We start from the raw sequence: 25013 nt of genomic DNA on the forward strand, positions 1-25013 counted from the left end.
ATCTTACATTTGATGATATACTGTTCCGTTAGGACGGCCCAAAGCAGAGTCTGGAACCGGCACCTATTCCCGTCAATCAAAAAGGGCCCTACGTTGAAATGAAGGTGGGGAATAGGAGCATCTATTCTTGATAGATACAGGAGCACAGAAGTGTTCTATTGATCATTTACAGGTTCCAGATATTCCACTGTTATGGCAGGACAACATTTCTGTAGAGTTCTCTGGTACGCCAGTGGTTAGTCCGGTCACTCGGCCGGTACCGATTTCACTGGGGCCATTCACTGATTCATGTCTATTTCTTTTGATGACAAATTGTGGTGAAAATTTGTTGGGATTAAATTTATTAAAAGAATTGACTGCTGTAATTTACTGTTCTCCGGATGGAGTGCATTTAACGATTTCGCCTCAACAAACTTCCATTTCCCAATTTTTGTCTAGACCTTTACCAACTGAATTGAAAAAGGTTCCGGCATGTTTATGGGCAGTTAATGATAATGACGTCTGCATTTTACAAATTGAACCAGTTAAAATTGTGTTGAAAACAGGTGTTACATTGCAGCGTATTCCGCAATGTAAGATTTTGGTTGAAGGTGAGCAGTCTTTGAAGAGTATTATTTCTGATTTTCTACACATTGAGGTGATTGAGGAAATTGCAGGGATCGTGTGTTATAGTCTGATTTTACCTGTATATAAGAGAGGGGATAGTGTGATTCCTTTTAATTTTATTATTGACTTACGTGCCATTAATAAGGTTGTTGCACCACAGTTTCCGATTGTACCTGATGTTACTACAATATTGACCATGATTCCAGCCTCAGCTACACATTTTAGTGTTGTGGATTTGAAAAACACTTTTTTCAGTATTCCTGTACATGTTGAAAATAGATATTTGTTCGCGTTCACCCTAGGGGGACACTCGTTTACATTCACTCATGTGCCACAAGGGTACACTGAGAGTCCAAGCATCTATAGTAGAGCATTGAAAGAACAACTTGATACGCTTGAGTTACCTTCTACTTGCACGTTGTTGCAATATGTCAATGATCTACTTCTAGCTGCTGATTCTGAAGTTGCTTGCAAAGAGGGCACCGTGTTGCTGCTTATTCATTTAGCGGAACATGGGCATAAGGCTTCATTGAAAAAGTTTCAGTATTGTCAACAACAGGAGGTCGCCTATTTAGGCTATCTCCTGTTGAAGGAGGGAAGAAGACTGACACCTGAACGGATACCAAGCATCTCTAGTATGTCTGTCCCAAAAACACAGAAAGAGGTCAGAGCTTTAATATGAATGGCTTCATACTGTAGACAGTGGATCCCAAATTTTTCATTAATGATAAATCCTATGTTGGCACTGACAAAGAAGGGCATTTCTTTGACTTTACCATGGAACATGGATTGCCAGAAAGCTTTTGATCTGCTCAAGGCTGCGTTGTGTTCAGCACCAGTTTTGGTCACACCAAATGACAAAAAGATCTTTGTGTTGTATGTGCATGAATGTGAAGGATGTGCTTTGGCTGTTTTAACACGGGAACATGGGGGCAAGAATAGACTGTGCGGTTATTTTTCTTTCACGTTAGACCCTGTTGCATGCGCTTTGCCGAGATGTTTGAGAGCTGTAGCTGCTGCTGCTGCATCCGTAAAACAGAGTGAGTGCATGATTTTAGGTCATTCTTTAACCGTGATGGTACCCCACTCCGTAGATGTTCTATTAAACAGAACGCAGATGCAACATCTCACATCGGCTCGGCTAACAAGACACAAGTTGATTCTATTTTCTCCGCAAATCCAAATTAAGAGATGTTGCTCATTAAATCCGGCTAAACTATTGCCTCTTCTGCAAGAAACAGACAGCAGTGACAAAATGTCACATGATTGCCTCTATACGACAGAACAAGAAACTAAGGGCAGAATTGATTTAAGTCATACACCCTTAAAGAATCCACAAGGGGATCTATTCTGTGATGGCTCCTGTTTCAAACTACCGGATGGTACATCCACTGCTGCTTACCCAATCACCACATTAAGCACGATTGTGGAAACCAAACGAACTCCGCATAATTATGCGCAGGCCGCAGAGATTATTACGTTAACCAGAGCCTGTGATCTTTCTGAAGGGCTTAGTTTAGTATGAATATATACACAGACAGCCTATATGCCTTCAGGGTAGTTAACAACTTTGGTCGAATATGGGCTGAGAGAGGTTTCCTGAGCTCGCATGGAACAAAGATTCAGCATGGCACCTTAAAAGTTTGGTTACTTTCAGCTCTTGCGCTTCCTACACAGTTAGCAATAATGAAATGCACCGCACATCAGAAAGTGACGGACGATGTAGGAAAAGGAAACACTTTTACTAACAGTATAACTAAAGAGACTGCCACTGATTTGAATTCAAAGATGTATGTGTTAGATCCAACAGAAGGGGTCACTGACCCTTGTATGATAGATGAAGGAATTGGTTATATAAAAGAAATTCAGGCTGACGCTACTCCAGAAGAAATCTAATAGTGGGCTGAGGGTCCAGCGGGTCTAGATGATGAGGGTTGTTGGGTGGATAATGAAAAGCAAAGATGGGTGCTACCCAATGCCTATGTTACTGCTATGGTTACCATGGCTCATGGTTCAACACATATATGTGCCAAAAAGATTTGCAAACAGTTAGATCCAGTCTGGTAAAATACTAAAATTCAGAAAACTGCTGAGCATTTGTCCAAAACTGCATGATATGCTTGCAACATAATATTGGAAAAGGAACACTGACACCGAAGGGTAGTTTTGGCCCCTCGCCATGCCTTTTGAGGTTATACATTATGATTTTATTGAGATGGAGCGTTGTCAGAACTATAAATATGTTTTAGTTGTCATCTGTGCTTTCAGTAAATGGGTTGAAGCTTCCACTAAAAGATGCCACAGTAATGTCAACGGTGAAAACAATGCTTAATGAATATTTTCCTAGGTTTGGCTTGCCGATAGTCATTTGGTCTGAAAATGGTCCACATTGTATCGCTGCTGTCATCCTGCAAGTATGCGCGGGATTACAGATCGATAACAGTCCCATTCAGCCAGCCACGCTCAGAGTGTCAGACTTGTAGAATGCCACAACGGAATACTAAAGAATAAAATAGCAAAGGTGTGTGCACATAGTAATTTGAAATGGCCTGACACTTTACCAATAGCTTTATTTTCAATGCGGACAACTGCACAATCTGAGATTGTCATGGGGAGACCAGCCAATATATGGAATATTCCAAAACGCAAACAGTTGAAAAACGTTGAATAGCCGCTTCTGTTTGACTACTGTGACCAGTTAACTCAAAACTTGTATTTGATTCATCAACAGGTGCGAGCAGCCCTTCCAGTAAAATACGAGGGCCCAGATCATCGACTCTGACTTGGCCAGTAGGTCCTACTTAAGAATTTTGAAAGGGGCTCCTGTCTTGCACCTCACTGGAGAGGGCCACATCAAATCCTTTTGGTCATGCAGACCACCATACAAGTGTCCGGCAAGATGCATTGGATCCACGCGACACATGTGAGGAGGATTCCTTTTCCTCTGCCCTACGACAAAGGAGAGGAGAAGGGAATTGGTGATCTTGACGCTCACAACAAGCCTGCAATCGACACCAAGGGTGTCACGAAAATCCTTCCTGAGGCCGTGCGGCCTGGGGAGATTGTTGCTTCTTCTTCAAATTTTTCTTCACCGTCCATATATCTTGCTTCTGCTTCTTGACTTTCTTCAGGAAACAACGACACTTTGTTCACCAACCATTCCGTACCTGGAGTCTCAAGGTACGATTTGCGACCACGGAATCGGATTTAGATTTAGAGTTGCTGACATTTAAGTTAATGTAAATAGGATAGGAAAGTGCAGCTAGGCTGCACCCAGAAGAAACCCACAAGAAACCACCGTTGAGCCAGTCCCTTGTCATTCCTCTCCTGCATCAAATAAGAGGCAGGGATGGCAAAGTTACCTTTAATCAATATAGGCCACGTGGTCAGCAGCCACCGACGGGTGAACTAAAAAAGACTAACAGTGAGGCTTCTTAACGGACACTGAGAAACAATGCCCATTTTGAAAGCCACTCGTACTAAAAAGGATGCTGGTCACTTGTATGATGATGAATCTGCCCATCAACGGCCATGGTCCCCAAAGACCAAATGGTTACTGGTTACAATAGCAGTATTTATTATAATTGTATTGACAATTGGGTTTTGGTATCTAGAAAACGCACATCCGCTTGATGTTTTGTTACCAACTGAAAGTATCTCCACTGTGTCTCCACCTTACATGTATTTGCACACTCTTCCTCCTCGAGACCTCCAACATATAGAGGGCTATTATAACAACACTCTTTTGATAATAATGAATGCAACTCATGCCTTTCTAAATAAGATAAACTGCTGGATATGTTCGCATATGCCGCAACATGGGGAAAAGGGACTAGGGTGGTACATGCATCCCCTTCCTTTAACTACTGCCTGTCATGCCTTACTCAGGGCATTATTCTTTGGCCGTTGGATTGATAGTGTCACTGGTCATTTTGACGGGACTAATCTTAACGAATTTGAGAAACAAGTTTTAACACCCTTTTAGGATGTTCTTTGTTTGCAAATAGGAGCAAGCAAAATGTTACTTCTATTAGGCCTTCTGACAGACTCTCTAGACCTTTTCAATCGTTGATTTCCTTTAAGATGGCTGCCGTAGGAAATAGGGATGCTATGCCTCCTTCCTATACCATCAATCATAGTCCAAACTCCATTCCATTCTGCATACAAAGGGAAGGTTCTCAACCAATGGGTACATTTGAGGGATGTACAAATGTTACAGTTTTAACTAGTGAGGATACGCCTTTGTATGTAGGAGATCCTGTTTACTTTATTTGCGGTAATGAGGCATATCCATGGTTAACCAAGGACTGGGAAGGTAATTGTTAATTGGGTATATTGTTACGAGGAGTATATGTTGCCACCACTGCTGAAATCTCTAAAACTCGTCCCAGGCGGGATGGGGATGGTGATACTCCTTCACAAGTCTTGGGTGATATTGCCAAATCTTTTGTGCCATTCTGGGGACAGATAATGAATTCTGAAGATATTAGGCAATTGCCAAGGGCACTGGAGAAAACCATCAATAAGACCACTGACATCTTGTATAACATGACGCTAGAGCAAAAGGCTCTTAAATTAGTGGCTCTCCAAAATAGGATGGTGCTAGACATCATTCTAGCTGAGCGTGGTGGGGTATGCAACATAGTGGGATCTGCATGTTGCGTTTTTGTACCTGATTCCTCCCCCACCATATTTAAGGCGATTAAGAATTTACGTGTCTTAAGTACTGAAGTACACGTTGTTCCAGAGGGAAACTGAGATATTAGTACATGGTTCTGGGACATGTTGCGATCTTGGGATTGGAAAATCTTTGCAGTCTTAATGATCATTCTTGGCCTTATATTGTTTTGCTGTTGTTGCATACAATGTCTGCCTGTCATTTGTTCTATCATAGGAGGAAGTTATACACAGGCAAATGTAGACTAGAACCCAAGACACATATGCCCGGGAACATTTTGAATGCCTTAGTAATGCAGGATATTACCATCAAGGAGATAATGGTGATTAATGTTTCTGAAAAAAGTGATTTGGGATGTTCAGACGATGAAACATGGTCTTCGGATGATGCTAATCTTTAGTGCTCTTGGCTTAGGACAAATGCAGGGTTTGTTAAAGTATATTTCACATAATACCACCTGATAACGAACATTGGCCTAAGCGGATTCGCATTGCACTGAAAATCACATTTAAATGAACCTGAATAAGTCTGACTATGCTGCCATTTTAGAACCGTCTGCCATTTTGTTTAACTCCTGTTTTTGCCTCATGTTAAACTTTGTCTATTCAGCTGCAACAGGGAAAAATTAATTTTGCACTGTGTCAACGCAGATAAACATGTTGTGGCTGGTGAGAGTGGATTGTGTGTCCTCAACTAAGAAACCTTGGAGCTAAACTAGAGTTGAACTGAAAAGTAATTTAGATGTTGTCTTTGCCAATAGCTTCATCCTCGTGCAAACAGTGAACAGAATGGTGAATAGCTAAAACCGTGTACCATTGCAGAAATCTTTGTGATCCTTCCTTGAAACTGGACTAACTTTAAGCTTGAAAAAAATGTAACCATTGTGCTATGTGTGCAGAAAAACATGTCTAGTGTTTGAGAAAAACATTGATTCTGCATTAGTTATGTGAACTGGCTACGAACCCTTAATTAATATGTCACTCGAAGATGGGCTGGACGATGTAACCGGGATTGTGGCAAGTGTATATAAACCCATGACTTTGTAATGTCCAGCACTCTCCCCCCTCACAGTGTCTGCTGGTACACACTGCCAGGCAGTGAGAGCCAGATAGCTATATGTCCAATAAAACTGTACATGTACTTTTGAACTTGTGACTGGCGTATTTCATCTTTGCTGGTACTAAGCCTCGATATTTCTTTTGGTCCTACACCCCTTCCAGCTTCACAGCATCAGAGACCTAATATAGCCCCTTTTAAGGTACACCCCTGTACGCTCAGGGCAGAAAAAATACAACCTGCTAGGGATAAAAGGTGAGAGATTTTTTGCAAGGATAACAAGTTTTAATGGCACAAAAATAAGGATGCAAGCAAATAACTCTGCTGCTCGGGACATTCTGCCGTAAAATGGTGCAAGCAGAATGTTATAAGGCAACACATTGTCATAACGATATCATACATACAGTAAAAACCTGCGTGGCTGGTTGGTGAGACCCTGTACATGGACCTGTTCCATAGGGAATGCCAGGCTGCGATTGGCCCCATCCCAGTCAGTCTGTCTTCCATCACGTGGGGTCAGCTGGGCTTGTCTCTCCAGGGAATGAAGGTCATGTTCATCATAAATTACCATTGCAAGACAATGCTACTCTATCATTGTAGCGTGCCGTGGACCTGGGAAACTCTGGAACTGGCACAGTGGGAGGATCTTCATCTAATATCATCTGATAGTTTTCCTACGTCTGCCTAATTCCTGTATGTACTATTGACCTATGTACCTGCCACTAAGAGACCACACGGTCACATGTAACCTTCCTAAATGCAAAATGTTTGATATACCTTCATGTAACAGCGCCACGATGCCTTTGGGCCTCATGAGCGCTATACAAATGCAAAATAAATAAATAAATGAAACTATAAGTGGCACGACAACACCACCCGTTATCCCATAAATAGGTAGCCTGCAGAGGGTGGTTGCATTTTTCAACAGGTCATGATGTTAACATGTTCCTGAGCATGGGGGTACATCGAGAACATTGGGAGTGGGGTTTTAGACTCACAGGTCAACGAGGCTAACTCAGCCTTTTCATCTTTCCGAGGGCAATGAACAAGTAGCAGTGGTGGTGGTGCATTTGGTAGGCTGGCGGGGGAGCTTCGGCCTGCATAAGGAATAGAAGCAAGGAATGAGGTTGATTTAAAAGGAGGGTGGCCCAGTTCCTCCTGATCATGAACAGCACTCCTCCAGCCCAGTAAAACGCTGGCAAGGGCAGGCAATCCACAGAGGATCGGGGTGGAGGAGCTTGAGCCTACACGACGAGTAAAAATGGAGGTGGGGAACCTCCCTTTGAAGCCTAGCGGCAAGGGGGGGTTCTAATAAAGGAATTAAAAGGTCAGCTTCCCCCGTCTGAAACAGCGCTCCTCCAGCACAAGAGCTCCGGCAGGGGTGGACAGAGTGAAGATGCTTGTGGTTGGTGAGTTTAGCCTAATAAAATAGGGTGAGGACTGATTCAAGGGGAAAGGAAGGCAAACATGGTTTTATAATTATAACAAAGGAATAAAGCTCAACTTGACCCGCCAGGTAATGGTGCTGCCCCAGCATAATGACTCTTGCAAGGGCAGGCAGAGTAACGAAAAGTTGGTTGGGGAGCTTTAGCCTAATTAAATGCGGAGAGGAACATATTGAGGGTGAAGTATGGCAAACGAGTTGACCTCACAATTGGAGGACAACAAGATCTGGTGGTCCGAGATCAGTCCAAGGCAAGAACGGAGGGGCACTGGAAGCCATTGAGCAGCGGAAAAGGAAGGAAGGAAGCGGAATGGGGCAAGGGGATTAAGTTGAAATCCCCGGAATATTATCTTAAGGATGGCGTACATTTGTCGGCAATTTGGATGGATCTCTTTTATTGGAATATCTGCACAAAACTCCTGGAAATATACATAAGGAAAGGGGGAGCCATGGTGGACGGTAACCCACCGGTGGCGTGGTGGTGTTTGGGCGACCAAGCACAAGAGACAGACTCCGGATGAGCCAGGAGAAAGCGGTAGAGTCTTCGCTCTTCTCAGACCAGCGCCCCTTGGGAGCCTAAGCGGCAGGGGCGTCTGGTGGTAACAATAAGGGCTCAGCTTCCCCCAAGGAAACGGTGCTCTCCCCGCCCAGGAACACCTGCAAGGGCAGGCGAGGCTTAGGCACAAAGGGCTGGGAGATTTGTGCCTACGGTGGACTTTGCGGAAAGAAAGGGGGAAGCAGGTTCTTGGACACGGAGCAGTCGCCGCATCTTCAGAGCTATTTTCACTAATGTGTGAAGTGTGGTTTTATGATGTTGTGAAAAATCTGCGGCCTTTTTATGCCAAAAACAAGACAAGGCTCATTCTGCACTTTACTGGGGGGACAGAGAAATGAGCAGGTACTGTATCATGGGTCCACATGGACGGATGGACGGGTTATGGACACATGAGGGAGGGAACGCTTTATACTTACTCTTCTGTTCACCCCTCCACCATATGAGGAGTGGTGCAATGAGGCCAATCCACCCGAGGGCATTACTTGGAGGCCTAAGGTGTATACCCCCCAGCTTCAGTGCTGTATTGTGCCCCCTCCTCCCACCCTTGGGGAGAGCAGTGGCGCCCTGTTACTGAACTAGTACTAGGTACTGGGATGTTTTCTGCGTGCTGCTCGACCTCCACCCCCTCAGTGCGCCAGCCTCCCACGCTGCCCGTCAGCAGCACACACCTGCACTCCACTCTGCTCAACATGAAGAGCGGGCTGGGGACCCTTCTCCGCCCAGGGCTTTGTCCTCATTGGACGTGTGTTCCCTGCGTGCATCACGCTCCCAGGCTCTCGAGGTGGGCCCGCAGCTGCACATCAGAAGCCCTTGCAAACCTTTCATGCCATTGTCTGCCAGTGCTGCCCCTCCTGCGCGTCACATGCACGAGCCCGTTCGCAGGGCACCTGTTTCCCCTCCCCCACCGCACTCTGCACTCCTTGGGATGGCCTCTGCCAGGCAGCATCGCACTGATTTCACCAAGGCAGTCTTTCCAAGTAAAACAGAACAAGAACAGCTCTGCATTCTCCCCAGACAACCACCAGAGTGAGTAGAGCACCAAGGCGACCAGAGGACACAGCACATTAGCAGTACAGCCTTGCAAATAATCCAAACATTACATAGTGTGTCATGCCGGATGCCAGCCTCTAAACATGGAACCTGGGGTCGGTATCGAACCCGCGCTGCTCAGGGTAGTCTCGTTTCCCACGTGAGATGGGGCTGGGTATCGAACCCGTGCTGCTCAGGGTAGTCTCGTTTCCCATGTGAGATGGGGCTGGGTATCGAACCCGTGCTGCTCAGGGTAGTCTCGTTTCCCATGTGAGATGGGGCTGGGTATCGAACCCGTGCTGCTCAGTGTCGTCCTGTTTCCCATGTGCGATGGGGCTCGGTATCGAACCCGTGCTGCTCAGGGTAGTCTCGTTTCCCATGTGAGATGGGGCTGGGTATCGAACTCGTGCTGCTCAGGGTAGTCTCGTTTCCCATGTGAGATGGGGCTGGGTATCTAACCCGTGCTGCTCAGGGTAGTCTCGTTTCCCATGTGAGATGGGGCTGGGTATCGAACCGGTGCCGCTCAGGGTAGTCTCGTTTCCCATGTGAGATGGGGCTGGGTATCGATCCCGTGCCGCTCAGGGTAGTCTCGTTTCCCATGTGAGATGGGGCTGAGTATCGATCCCGTGCCGCTCAGGGTAGTCGCGTTTCCCATGTGAGATGGGGCTGGGTATCGAACCCGTGCCGCTCGGGGTAGTCTAGTTTCCCATGTGAGATGGGGCTGGATATCGAACCCCTGCCGCTCGGGATAGTCTCGTTTCCCATGTGAGATGGGGCTGGGTATCGAAACCGTGCTGCTCAGGGTAGTCTCGTTTCCCATGTGAGATGGGGCTGGGTATCGATCCCGAGCTGCTCGGGGTAGTCATGTTTCCCATGTGAGATGGGGCTGGGTATCGAACCCGTGCTGCTCGGGGTAGTCTCGTTTCCCATGTGAGATGGGGCTGGGTATCGAACCCCTGCTGCTCGGGGTAGTCTCGTTTCCCATGTGCGATGGGGCTGGGTATCGAAACCGTGCTGCTCGGGGTAGTCTCGTTTCCCATGTGAGATGGGGCTGGGTATCGATCCCGTGCTGCTCGGGGTAGTCATGTTTCCCATGTGAGATGGGGCTGGATATCGAACCCGTGCTGCTCAGGGTAGTCTCGTTTCCCATGTGAGATGGAGCTGGGTATCGAACCCGTGCTGCTCAGTGTAGTAGTCCTGTCTCCAACTTGGGATGACGCTGGGTATCGAACCCGTGCTGCTCAGTGTAGTCCTGTTTCCAACGTGGGATGACGCTGGGTATCGAACCCATGCTTCTCAGTGTAGTCCTATTTCCAACGTGGGGTGACGCTGGGTATCGAACCTGTACTGCTCAGTGTGGTCCTGTTTCCAACGTGGGATGACGCTGGGTATCGAACCTGTGCTGCCCAGTGTACTCTTGTTTCCATGGGGCAGGGTATCGAACCTGTGCTGCTCAGTGTGGTCCTGTTTCCAACGTGGGATGACGCTTGGTATCGAACCTGTGCTGCCCAGTGTACTCTTGTTTCCATAGGGCTGGGTATCAAACCCGTGCTGCTCAGTGTCGTCCTGTTTCCCATGTGAGATGGGGCTCAGTATCGAACCCGTGCTGCTCAGGGTAGTCTCGTTTCCCATGTGAGATGGGGCTGGGTGTCGAACCCGTGCTGCTCAGGGTAGTCTCGTTTCCCATGTGAGATGGGGCTGGGTATCTAACCCGTGCTGCTCAGGGTAGTCTCGTTTCCCATGTGAGATGGGGCTGGGTATCGAAACCGTGCTGCTCAGGGTAGTCTCGTTTCCCATGTGAGATGGGGCTGGGTATCGAAACCGTGCTGCTCATGGTAGTCTCGTTTCCCATGTGAGATGGGGCTGGGTATCGATCCCGTGCTGCTCAGGGTAGTCATGTTTCCCATGTGAGATGGGGCTGTGTATCGAACCCCTGCTGCTCAGGGTTGTCTCGTTTCCCATGTGAGATGGGGCTGGGTATCGAAACCGTGCTGCTCAGGATAGTCTCGTTTCCCATGTGAGATGGGGCTGGGTATCGATCCCGTGCTGCTCGGGGTAGTCATGTTTCCCATGTGAGATGGGGCTGGGTATCGAACCCGTGCTGCTCAGGGTAGTCTCGTTTCCCATGTGAGATGGGGCTGGGTATCGATCCCGTGCTGCTCAGTGTAGTAGTCCTGTTTCCAACTTGGGATGACTCTGGGTATTGAACCCGTGCTGCTCAGTGTAGTCCTGTTTCCAACGTGGGATGAAGCTGGGTATCAAACCTGTGCTGCTCAGTGTAGTCCTATTTCCAACGTGGGGTGACGCTGGGTATCGAACCTGTGCTGCTCAGTGTGGTCCTGTTTCCAACGTGGGATGACGCTGGGTATCGAACCTGTGCTGCCCAGTGTACTCTTGTTTCCATGGGGCAGGGTATCGAACCTGTGCTGCTCAGTGTGGTCCTGTTTCCAACGTGGGATGACGCTGGGTATCGAACCTGTGCTGCCCAGTGTACTCTTGTTTCCATGGGGCTGGGTATCAAACCCGTGCTGCTCAGTGTTGTCCTGTTTCCCATGTGAGATGGGGCTCGGTATCGAACCTGTGCTGCTCAGGGTAGTCTCATTTCCCATGTGAGATGGGGCTGGGTATCGAACCCCTGCTGCTCAGGGTAGTCCTGTTTCTAACTTGGGATGACGCTGGGTATCGAACCCGTGCTGCTCAGTGTAGTCCTGTTTCCAAAGTAGGATGACGCTGGGTATCGAACCCGTGCTGCTCAGTGTAGTCCTATTTCCAACGTAGGATGACGCTGGGTATCGAACCCGTGCTGATCAGTGTAGTCCTATTTCCAACGTGGGGTGACGCTGGGTATCGAACCTGTGCTGCCCAGTGTGGTCCTGTTTCCAACGTGGGATGACGCTGGGTATTGAACCTGTGCTGCCCAGTGTACTCTTGTTTGCATGGGGCAGGGTATCAAACATGTGCTGCTCTGTGTAGTCTTGTTTCCATGGGGCAGGGTTTCAAACCCACGCTGGTCAGTGTTATCTTGTTTCCTATGTGAGATGGGGCTGGGGGGCTGGGTATCGAACCTGTGCTGCTCTGTGTAGTCTTGTTTCCATGGGGCAGGATATCGAACCCGTGCTGCTCAGAGTAGTCTTGTTTCCCATGTGAGATGGGGCTGGGTATCGAACCCGTGCTGCTCAGGATAGTCTCGTTTCCCATGTGAGTTGGGGCTGGGTATCGAACCCGTGCTGCTCAGGGTAGTCTTGTTTCCCACGAGATGGGGCTGGGTATCGAACCCCATGCTGCTCAGGGTAGTCCTGTTTCCCACGTGGGATGACGCTGGGTATCGAACCCGTGCTGCTCAGGGTAGTCTTGTTTCCCACGAGATGGAGCTGGGTATTGAACCCGTAACACGACCGCTGCTCTTGAGCTATCTTCGAGGGTTTAAGCCACCATTAAAAGTGTATCTGGACTCTTAAGTGCTCTTCCTCCTTCTTCTTCTTAATTATCGGAGGCGTGGGCGGACCTACGCAGGCGCTTCCCCATCCTAAAGGATGGTGTGCACCAGACCCACCAATCATTACTTAGCTTACATAAACTCACAACTCCTCCCACCGCCCCGTTTGCCTCACAAAATCCAACATCACACTATTCCTCCTCCTGCCTCTCTCCCCGTCACCACCCAGCAAAATCTTCCCACTCAGCTCAGCCACTTCGAGCGCAGTCCACCGAACCCTCATCAATTCTCTCTCCTAAACATGTCTCTCACATCTAAGCAGAAAATGTCCCACAGTCTCAGGCACTCCACACACCGCACAGTCCCTCGACTCACGCTTCCCCACTCGATGCAGACAGTCATTCAGCCCCACATGCCCTATCCTCAACCGATTCAGCATCACCTCCTCCCCCCTCCTCCATTCCAGACTCCCCACATCCACCTTCACCAACACTTTCCCACAAACACCAAACATCCATCTGCCCTTCACCCCACTCACCCACCTCTCCTGCCACTCATCCATGACCCGTCTCACCACCACAGCCTTCACCTCATCCACACTCAAAGGTAATCTCACATCAACCGCTCCCCTCCTCATACCCTCACCCACCGCCAGATCCACTAACCCATTACCCAAAATGCCACTGTGTCTGGGGACCCACGCCAACTCCAAATCCATTCCCCTGTGCACATACCGATCGATCTTCCTCCTGATGTCTATAATCACGTCCTTTCTATCACCATCCCCCACCACAAAGTGCTTTCCTAATGGAGTGTGTGTTTTAAATGGTTTCGATGGGGAAAGTGGGAAGGGTTAGTGGCACCTCCCATGCTTCGATACGGGAATTCTCGGGCCCGGAGGCAAACTGACTGCTGCTTCCTTCCTGCTTAGGGTGCAACTATGTGTACTGTATTACTGGAATGGTGACACAGGCTGCAGGGGGGGGGCTCGCTGATTGGCTGGTCGGAGGTCACGTGAAAAGGCACTGCAGTGGTGGAGAAAGACACAGGCCCTTTGGTGACGCCCTTTCCATAGGCCATGCAAGCAGCACAACACGATGGTGTATTGCCAGTGCATGGGGCACGCACTGGCAGTGTGGATGGCCCTTAGTGGGGCACCTGGCCGACAGGCGCTGGACCACATTGGGGTACAAAGGCGAGAGGAGAGTAGGATGGGGGGCCTAGAAGAAAGGCGCGTCAAGATGAGAGACCCGGCCGTGGTGCTGGGTAGTGGGCCGAGTGGAGGGGATGGGGGCCACAAGAGAGGTGGTTGGGAGGTCCATTCCTCAGCTGCCCCCCCCTTAGGCCCACATGGAAGGTCAAACCAGGACAAGGTGGGGTGCACAAGACTCAAGGAGACAAAGTGAAGGAGACGGTACGTTATCGGGTGTTGGGCGCCACGGTAGAGCAGTTAAATACTGCATAAGCGTGAGAGGCCAGGCATAAGCCTGAGAGGCCAGACACAAAAGAGAGATGCCAGGCATAAGCGTGAGAAGCCAGGCATAAGAGTGAGAGACCAGGCATAAGAGTGAGAGGCCAGGCATTAGAGTGAGAGGCCAGGCAACAGAGTGAGAGGCCAGGCTTAAGAGTGAGAGGACAGGTATAAGCGTGATAGGCCAGGCATAAGCGTGAGAGGACAGACATAAGAGTGAGAGGCCAGGCATAAGCATGAGAGGCCAGACAAAAAAGAGAGAGGCCAGGCATACGCGTGAGAGGCCAGACATAAGAGTGAGAGGCCAGGCATAAGAGTGAGAGGCCAGGCATTAGAGTGAGAGTCCAGGCATAAGAGTGAGAGGACAGGCATAAGCGTGAGAGGCCAGGCATAAGCGTGAGAGGACAGGCATAAGAATGAGAGGCCAGGCATAAGCATGAGAGGCCAGACAAAAAAGAGAGAGGCCAGGAATAAGCGTGAGACGTCAGACATAAGAGTGAGAGGCCTTGCATAAGAGTGACAGGCCAGGCATTAGAGTGAGAGGCCAGGCATAAGCGTGAGAGGCCAGGCATAAGACTGAGAGGCCAGCCATAAGAGTGAGAGGCCAGGCATTAGAGTGAAAGGCCAAGAGTGAGAGGCCAGGCATGAGAGTGACAGGCCAGGCATTAGAGTGAGAGGCCAGGCAAAAGAGTGAGAGACCAGGCATAAGCGTGAGAGGCCAGGCATAAGAGTGAGAGGCCAAACATAACCGTGAGAGGCCAGGCATAAGAGTGACAGGCCAGGCATAAGCGTGAGAGGCCAGGCATAAGAGTGACAGGCCAGACATAAGCATGAGAGGCCAGGCATAGGTGTTAGAGGCCAGGCATAAGAGTGAGAGGCCAGGCATAAGCGTGAGAGGCCAGGCATAAGAGTGGCCTCCATAGAGCCTGAGGGTTGCCACCCAAGAGGGGCAGATGGGGAGCAAGAGCCCAGTTGGCCTCGCGGACTAATAAAGGGGTGAGTTCTGGGAGGAAACTATGAGGGTGGCATTGTTGGGGCAAAGGCCGTACCGTGGCACGTGCAGATGGGCAAAGGGGAGGGTAGGCCAGAGGTGCACGGAGGGGCCATGGCTTACGGAATATCGTCGTGTTATGAAAGACCGTGGGATGGAGTTGGTGGTATCGGGGCATGGCTGGGCACAGCCACCCCAGAGGGCATGCAGAAGCCCACCCAGAGATTTATATAGTGCAATCTAGTTAGGAATGGGTGCCTCGGCACTGGGCGGGGGCGCTTTCCGGTGGGCAGGGGGTGCTCTAGTGGGAGTGGTTCAGGGGGACCAGGGGTACTCATGACTCCTGTTTGCAATCATGCTGTGGTTTCCCATGGGAAAGTTAGTGGGGATCTTCTGGGGGTTCCTAAGGCCAACTCCAAGGGTGCTTCTGTGCCACTCCTACAGAATGCGAGAGAATAAATAATGACAGCAGTCACTTGCTTTTATTTTGTTTATTTTGCCCATTAGGCGGTGCTTTGCCAACACCTATAAAGCCCGAATGATTGGCATAGGAGTACAGACATAAGGGCGATAACCTGTGATGGGCGGCACAGCCTGTGTGTGTTGTTTGGTTTTACACACCCTATACAATGCCCGCCGACTACTGCCCTTCCCTGCCCAAAACATAACTTCCTGGGATTCCATGGAGCAGCTAGCTCTTTCACACAGCAACATCAAACTGCAGGCTTTTATGGGGCTGCCTTTGTGATCTCTAAGCAGTCTTTTGCAAGGCAACATCTAATTGCAGGTGCAAATCAGTTCCTTCTGTAACAAAAATGTCTTAACCAAATCTGCCTTCATCCACTTGATTTACAAGCAGTAGTAGTGTGTCCTCAGGTCTTTTCTTTGTTATAAAACACAAGCATTGGCAAAACCAGAAGTTTGGGCTCTTCTATAGGCATTAGGCATGGTCCAGGCACTGCATCATGTGCCTTGATACCCACATCATTTGCCAGCTGTTGCCCTCTTATGGCCAATTAGTACCATTTTAGAAGTGCCTTACAAATGCCTTTCACATGCAAATTGCCTCTTTGATGTCCTGGGGGTTAGTCTTAGCAGTGCACGGTGGTGGCACAAGTTATGGTTGCTCAGCTTACCATAACTGGAGAATTTCTGGGCATTTTCGGTTTTACTTGAAACTACAACGTCTCTTTAACAACGTTTTTTCAGTGAATTTAATAGGTTTTTATTAGGCCAACTTAACAATAATGTTCCTTTAACAATATCATTAACTAATATCATACCTACCCCAATATAGCAACATTTCTCTCCAATTTACAAAGTGTCACCTTAAAACTCTGGCATTTCCCACCTTCTATCATCATTTTTAACACTTCTATACACTTTTTGCAACTTTTTTCACTGCTCTTGCATCCGTCTATGTTCGTGTACATCTGATGTCATAGCCGACTTTCCGGCAGTCTCATGTGACCTCGCATGAGCGCGTGGCATGATGACGTGTTTACAAACACATGCACATTTCGTGATCAGGTCCATGCTTCGCAGACAGTTCGGAACTGCACTTTCTGCTGATCTAGCAACTTTCAAGCTCAACATTTCCCCTTGCACTGCTCCTACACCTGTTCTTACTCATTATCCATTAGCAATTTAGTACAGAGCACACACTTGGAAGAATATTAGCAAAACTGCTATTTATTTTAAAAATGGCATCAGCTATTGCCATCCCTCCTCCCCAAGAGCCTCCACCACCAGCAGCTGGAGGACCCACACAACAGAAAAAAAGCGCAGTACTTCCAAAGACAATGAAGAGGACCAAGAACATGAGGTAGAGGAAGTGCCTACCTCTGCACACAGAGAGAATTATGGGGGTACCAGTTATTTACCACTGTTGGGAATGTACCAAAGGCTAAAGCTACCAAAGTGAAATGCACGGAGTGCAACGTTGTGCTCAGTCGCAGACTCCCCGGACAATACTCCTATGGGACTACCTCCATGTGCTGCCACGCCAAATCCAATGACTGCAATGCTCTCAGAAAGGCTGTTCCTTTCTCAGCAAGTAGTAGGCTGCCCTCCTCCACCTCATCTTCCTTAACCAATAATGTAACCACACAGCCTGCTTCTGTGGGACACAAAATCATCCCACCAGCGACCTTGCAAGCAATAAAAGAGGCTGTTCATTCATATCTTTCGAAGACAACAGTCCTCTGTATATACTGCAGCACACCACTCTGCAGGGGGGAGCAACATTGAAGTGCTTTTGAAGCTGTCATGAAGGAGCATGAGAAACACTGCTCCCTACCTTAGAAGTAGCACCCTCACAACATCTTCCCCTGTCCACCTGCCCCATCATATTTGTAGCTGGAGCCCCTTCCCTCATTTCCCTCCCCACCTTACTTTGTAACCACTCCTGCAAAAAAAATTAAGTACATTTTAAAAAAAAGATTCTTTTAGGAACCACCTTTCACAGTTAAAAAATAGAACTAAAAGAAATAATCTTATAGACTCCGTGTACTTTACATTTCTCAGTAAAGTCGATAAACTCAATAAGATTTTCTAACATTTCCATTGGCTTTTTTTGGTATGCCAATGGGAATGATGTGACGTTTATCCCCTGTCCAGAGGCTGGAATGGGGGATAATGTCCCGGCAGCCCAAGTTATTGGCCCAAGTGACGCGAGGGCAGATAACGAGGGCTCCAGGCCGTTATCCCCCGTTCCAGCCCCTGCAACGGGGATGAAAGGCATTAGCACCCCGGGTTGCCAAAGCAGAAAATCGGCGTACTAAAAAAAGCATTTTCCTTCCTATAATGGGACGGGCACAGCGTCCCACTGTAGGAAGGAAAATCATTTCCCAAGATGGCCACCATGGAAGTGAAGCCGGGGCTTCATTCGGAACCCCTCTTCCCTTTCCATGGCGGTCTGCGGGAGGCGAAGAAAAGAACTGAATGCAGCGGTGGCACCCGCTGCTGCCGAAATAAGGTAAGTAGGAGGGTGAGGGGTTAAAAAAGAAGAAATGGAACGGAGGGTGGGGGGAGATGGCGGTGCGGAGAGACGTTTGTCAGGCGGTTTGGAACGCGCATTTGTACCAGCGGTTCAAGCCCACATTCCTAGCCACCTGATTGGCTGGCTCCCCCTCCCAGAGTGCTAATGGACAATTGTATGCTAGGAAAAATATAAAAGGACAGAAATAATTTTCTTTTCCAAATACCTTTCTCGAGCATATAATAAGGACCGTAATCGATGAACATTTATAACTATATGCGGTCCCCACAGTCCCCTTTCCCGTCTATGGATCATTAAAACACCTGGACGGTACGTGCACACCATCGCACAGGGCAGCCCTTCGACCCTTTTAAATGTTATATTTGTAACACTCCCTCATTGGCTGCTTTCAAACAGTCACTCATCCATTCAAGCAATCACTTCCAAACACTGTCCATATAACCCTATGCCCATATTAAGCTTCCACCCACCAGCGGCCACTTAACAGACTTCCACAAATCTTTTACATCTGCATTCTGGATGCCGAGGTGGGACACCACAGGCTCACTACTGGACGAGAGACGTCCCAAGGGTGGGATGCATCTTAACTGTAACATCCCTTTAACAAAGTTTTTTCTGTCAATTTAATAGGTTTTTATAAGTGAAAATGTTTCACTGTAAAACATCACTATATATAAGTTATTAATAATTCATCTTTACATATATATGAAAGAACTATAAACCTCCTTTAAGAAACACATTTTTTGCAACACATATTTATGTCTGTTGTTTATCAGCAGTGCATGCTGGGGATGCAAATCATTGTTCAATTGCCTACGGCAGACGGCTCCACCATGACCCTAGCCGAACCTAAACACCCCTATCATTCACTGCACCTACCCTGCATCCTAGTTCAGTCCACTATACCCTCATAATGGGACCAATGACCAGTGCTCATGGCTTGCAGCCATGGCCAGTCTCAAAATCCATGGAGCACGGGCTTCGGCCATGCCGCATTCCCCAATATTCAAATCAGAGCACACATTTGCGTGTGCCGAGGGCCAGGCCCACTACCCAGACACCAAAAGTATATCACTAGTTTTTCTACTTACATTCTTACACTTTGGAAAAATAAAACACAAGATATATTTCCAAAAACATGCCTGCAGGTCCTTGCTAATACGCGTCGCGCACGTTTGTTGTAATCCAGTCCACCACTTCAGGCTGTAATTGCAAGCAGAATATTTTTTCCCGTTCAAATCTACCGCTTTGCCCATGCTGCATGCCCCAATAAGCAAATTACAGTACACATTTCTCCTTGCTGATGGCCTGGCCCATTGCCCAGACACCAATATTATATCACTGTTTTGTGTACCCATCCAGCATTTCAACCTGTACCCATAAGTAGAATTTATGTCCCCATTCAAACCTATCCCAAATTCGAAATCCTTTACCACACAGCTGGTCCCTGGTGGCCATGCCCACTTTAACCCCATTGCTGGTCCTGCTTGGTCATGGGCAGTAGCCAGATTGTCCGGTTCACCGCCTTAGGCCATCACCCAAACAATCTGGCCACTGCCCCGGGCCACAGGCTACACAGCAGTCACCAAAGGTATATCACTTTTTTTTAACCTACATTATGACACTTTTCAAAAAATAAAACACAGACACATTTGCAAAACCATGCTTTCAGGTGCTTGACAATGCTCTTTGCACGAGTTTGCTGCACAACCGCCCATGTTTTATTTTTTGAAAAGTGTCAAAATGTAAGTACATAAAATAGTCATACAACTTAACCCCCACTTAACAAAATCCATTCAGACTTTGCATAAACATCCAAGGTTGGGTCTATAATCTGTTTGAAAACCTTTCTAAAAATGTGTGAAATGGCAACAAAGTTATAAGCCATCTAAAATGTTGAGATCGCCCCTCTAATTTTGCCCCCTCTTGACAAAATCCCACCAAACCTTACAAAAACATTCTTATCGAGGTCTAAAATCTGTATGCAAACCTTTGTGCAGATTCGTCAAATGGCACCATGTTTATAAGCCTTTAAAATATTTTGGGACCCCACCCCTCCTATTTTTGTTCCCTCTTGACAAAACAGCACTACACTTTGCAGAACCATTTGGAATCTGGTCTATAATGAAATTTCAAGAAGTTATAAGCCATCCAAAAACTGCTTTTCACCAACCCTGTCATGCAGAAATAGGCATTTATATCCCGAAACATCTCAGGTGTTCGCGAACATCACAGGACTGCCCCGGACATCTGGACTGTTCGCGGATGTCAGAGTTGAAAAAGCACCCATTTTTTGGGCTTTTTAAGGCCATATCCCATCCTCATCACCCCTCACCTCCCCAGAGATCGTTTCATTAGTTTGACTAGTGCAATGTTGTGTTTTTAATATGTTTTCATCACAATGTTCGCGGACACCAGCCCTGCCCGTGAATCCAACATGGCGGAAGTTTTCCAAAAATCTGACGCACCTCATGTTTTTTATTGACCAATCTGTGGGTGTGTCCGATGTCTGTGGACCTCACACCACCCTCTGGGCCAATCAGCTGTCTGTCTACGGAGCGAACAGGGAAGTGAGTCCACGGACCGAACCCAGATATCACTCATTTCTTTGTACCTACTTTTTGGTTGTTTTAAAAAATGGCGTGCATTCATGTCGGTGCTTAGGTCAAGTTCAATTGGGAAGGAATATCTTGCAGTAACGGCTGCATTACCTTCAATCCACTGTGGACTATTGTGGACTTATGTGGACCTTGCAATATAACTCTTTTTGTTTAACATTAGAACCCGCTGCGGGGGCGCTATTGAGCAGCCCAGAAAATGGCTGCTTAGCTTTTTAGCTCCATGACTGCCTGTCTGTATCCGTGGATATCGGCGCTCATCCGAAGTGCACCCTGCCATCCTTACATATGCTGATTGCTGGTGGTCTCCTCTCTATGCACCTGCAATCCCAGACGGAATCGGCACCTGGATCCGGAGTTGCGGCCCCTGACGCTCTGTCCACTGTGCGGCCTGCCCTGCATGGTTCTGTCGCAGAGACCGGCCGCTGTCCTGCTGGTGGGCATCGGAGCACCAACTCGCCTGGACACACTGCCTTGGGCCTCAGCCCCCGCGGGATCTGTGTGCCGCATTCCCAGGCCTGGAGGGGACGCCTGCCTGCCTCCTCACGCCCACTGGAGCCCCAAGACATCCTCCAACCCGCGGCGGCCGGGTGTGGGCTGGGCTACCCCATGCTGCCTGACTGTTGGCCTCTCCACCGTGGCCTGCCTTCCTTCCCGTGGCTGCCGGGCCAAAGGACTGTCACGTCCCGCGGGGCAGGCTGGAGCCTCCCCACGGCCCCTCCGCACATGCTGTCCCTGGATGGAGCTCGCCTCGGGGGCTCTAACGGCCCACACCGGTGCATTACGCCACTGCGGTAGACTCGAACCCGCCCCGCGCCTTACGCCTCCTGGCCCCTGGGGACTGCTCTGAAGGGGCCGGGAGGCCAGAGCTTGAGGGCCTCTGCTGGACGCAGTGAAGTGCACGGGCACAGCCGCCCTAACGGCTGGGAGGTGAGTGCAGGGGACCTCCTCATTAACTGCTGCCTGCATATCCCCGGGTGTGCCCTTGCGCCCCTCTAGCCTTGCAGCCCTTCTATGCCGCTTTCTTCACGGGGCTATACCAGCTACTGCTCCTATAAAGTACCTCGCCGGGGCGGACTCTGGGCCTTGGGGATTTCGCCACCATCTGCAGAGTCGGTTGCTACTGCAGCTCAAGTGGATCACCATTAGCCCTATAGTATCTTTGGGACACTTCATCCAGTGAGAGGCAATATTGGTACTGTCTGCATCTCTCCCCGGCTTCCCCTCACCTAGATCACCCTCACTGGTGCGGCCTCCCACTGCTCTCCTTGCACTATAACATTGGAACATTGGTACCTGCTTGCAGAGGGCGCACAACCAGCTCATCACCCCATCCACCCCCCGGGGCTCAGGGGGACTCTCACAGAGCTGCTTGGCACCCTGTCGCCGAGGCCCCAATATACCTGCTGGGCCCCATCCACGCGCCTGCGCTGCTGCACTGCCCGGACACCCGCTAGCAGCAATATCTTCACGCTCTCCCGCACTGTCATGTCTAGCAGGTCCCGGGGCACCAGCAAGACGAGGGCATGGATAGGTTTGCCAACGCTACTCCTAAATCTGACCAAGGCCCTGCACCGCCTAATCATGAGGACTCCACCTCATCCTCACCCGCCTTAGCCTCCGACCTTGCGACTATACTGGAGTCCATGATGAAGAACTTCGCCTCTTTTCATGAAAAGCTTGATGATATCAATGCTAATGTGGCGTAGCTCAAATCTCAACTGGACCACGCTGGTATTAGAATCACGGAGGCCGAGACACAAATAAGTACCAATGAAGACAGCATACACATTCTCCAGGACACCGTCTCCACCCTCACCCGGGATATGAAACCGGTGAAGGCCAAGTGCGATGACTTGGAATCAAGATCCCGTAGGAACAATGTCCGCATAATCGCCCTTAAAGGCCGCATGCAACTGGCAGTGGAGGACCTACTGAAGGAGCTGCTTGGCAATCCCGCTCTTTCCCCCCACTTCACAGTAGAGCGTGCCCACAGAGCCCTATCATCGCGCCCTGCGCCTGGGGACTTCCCCAGGCCCATCATTGCAAAAATACTCAACTACAGAGACAGAGACCTCATCCTACGGTTATCTCTCAAAAAAGGTGAGCGGCGCTTGGGCTCCCAAACAATCAGGATCTTCCCTGACTTTTTTGTGGGGGTACTACAGGAGAGGCGCCAGTTCCTAGGGGTCAAGAAAATGCTACGAGAATGAAACATCCCCTATGCAATGCTGTTCCCGGCGCACTTGAAGCTTACGTTCAGAGGGAAACTATACTTCTTCACAGTCTCCCAGGAAGCAGTGAATTTCATAGAGGCACAGATACCGCCCAACGACCCCCCTGGGGACCACATAGACATGGACAATGACTGATCCATCTCCTGTCACTCCTCCGGATCCTTGTGAATCATCGACTTCTCTCTTGATCGCTCACCCCGTATCCGGCTCAACTGCAGGGCGGCGCGGAAATGTCCAACACCTGTGCCCACTGACCCATATGCTTCTCAGGGGAAATAACATGCTCAATAGACCTACAAAGCCGAACTCACGTACCCTTGCGGTACCTCAATATTCATCGTTAATTGGCTCGGTTGGCAACACGGCAACAGCGCACCCCACTGCAGTTGCAAACTCATGTTGGAATATTTGTACGGTTTGGGCCCCCATTGGGCCAAAGTGGAGGCCGGTCCATGTTGGGATGGACCTGCTGGCACCCGTAGCTTGCGTGATGCCGGCGTTGGGTGGGAACGGGTGGGAATGGGCGCTGCATGTTATTATCAGGTGGCGGTGGCGAGGGTGGGGGGTGGGGGAGTTTGGGGAAGTTATATTGGAAAAGGCAGGGGCAGACCGACGGGGCACACCATGATGACGAGCGATTCTAAAGTGAACGCACAAAGTGCAGAGGCAAGCCACGGCAACGGCAATGGGATATACCCTAGTCAAGTGAAATGCCTACCACCATAATGTCCTGGAATGTCCAGGGGCTAAGCAACCATACTAAGGCTCATAAGATTATGGCTTATGCCAACAGACACGGCTGCAAAATATTGTTACTGAAAGAATCGCACTCCACAGGCCGCCTGGCGGGACGTATTGGCACCATCATGGGGTCCCAACAGATATTTCACCTCTTGCTCCAATCAGGCCAGAGGCATTTTTACACTTATCCACAAATTCCGTCAAATTCACACTACGCAGGAACTACACTGCTCCTGATGGAAGATATGTTATATTATCTTGTAAACTCATATGGCCCCAACGTGGATTCCCCTGAGTTTGTGGACACTGCGGTCACTATACTGTTAGGCTATGTGGGTGTTCAGATCATATGGGGGGGACATGAATCTAATATTGGACACTGACCTGGACAGGACTGGGGCTGCTGCCCGACCTCTAACTGGGGCCGCATGGAGGCTACTCAACTATAGTGAAACACTCAACATTTGTGACGCCTGGAGTACACTGCACCCTCAACGGCGTGAATATACCTATTATTCCACGGTACACGGAAGCTCCTCCAGAATTGACCTGTTCCTGGTATCTAGCAAAGTGCTAACTAACCCGCACATTATCTGACCATGCCCCGATTACTATATCAGTAGACTGGGAACGACTGCCCCGACACTAAGCGCATGGCGTTTTAAATCCTCGGCCCTTAGAGACATTGTGTTCAAGGCTGACATATTGGCCGATATCGAGTCCTTCTTCAAACACAACGCCCCCCAAGCCACCTCTGTCGGCATCAGGTGGGAAGCCTTCAAGGTGTATATCAGGGGGATGTCCATATCCAGAGAAGCGGGAGTGCTAAAAGCGATTAGGGCCTCCCTTAAGCGATCCGAAACCAAACTATGTAAATTGGAACAGGAGTGCTCAACCGCAGCTGGCCCCGCCAAACTTGCTCTGATTGCTGACAAACTCCATGCATATAACACACTGGCCACCAGCGAGATCCAATACTTCAACTGCCCCCAAGCTGCTCGCAAATATGGGGAGGGTGATAGACCTGGGAAAACACTTGCAACTCTCTTAAAAAGGGAATGGGGACAGGCCCATAGTGCCTCCATTAGCGATGACCAAGGAATCCCACGGTGGTCGGACCACCAAATACTGGACATATTCACTAAATTT

This window comes from Ambystoma mexicanum, chromosome 7p (genome assembly GCF_040938575.1).
Source record: "Ambystoma mexicanum isolate Mex_15411 chromosome 7p, UKY_AmexF1_1, whole genome shotgun sequence".
In the NCBI taxonomy this organism is placed as follows: Eukaryota; Metazoa; Chordata; class Amphibia; order Caudata; family Ambystomatidae; genus Ambystoma; species Ambystoma mexicanum.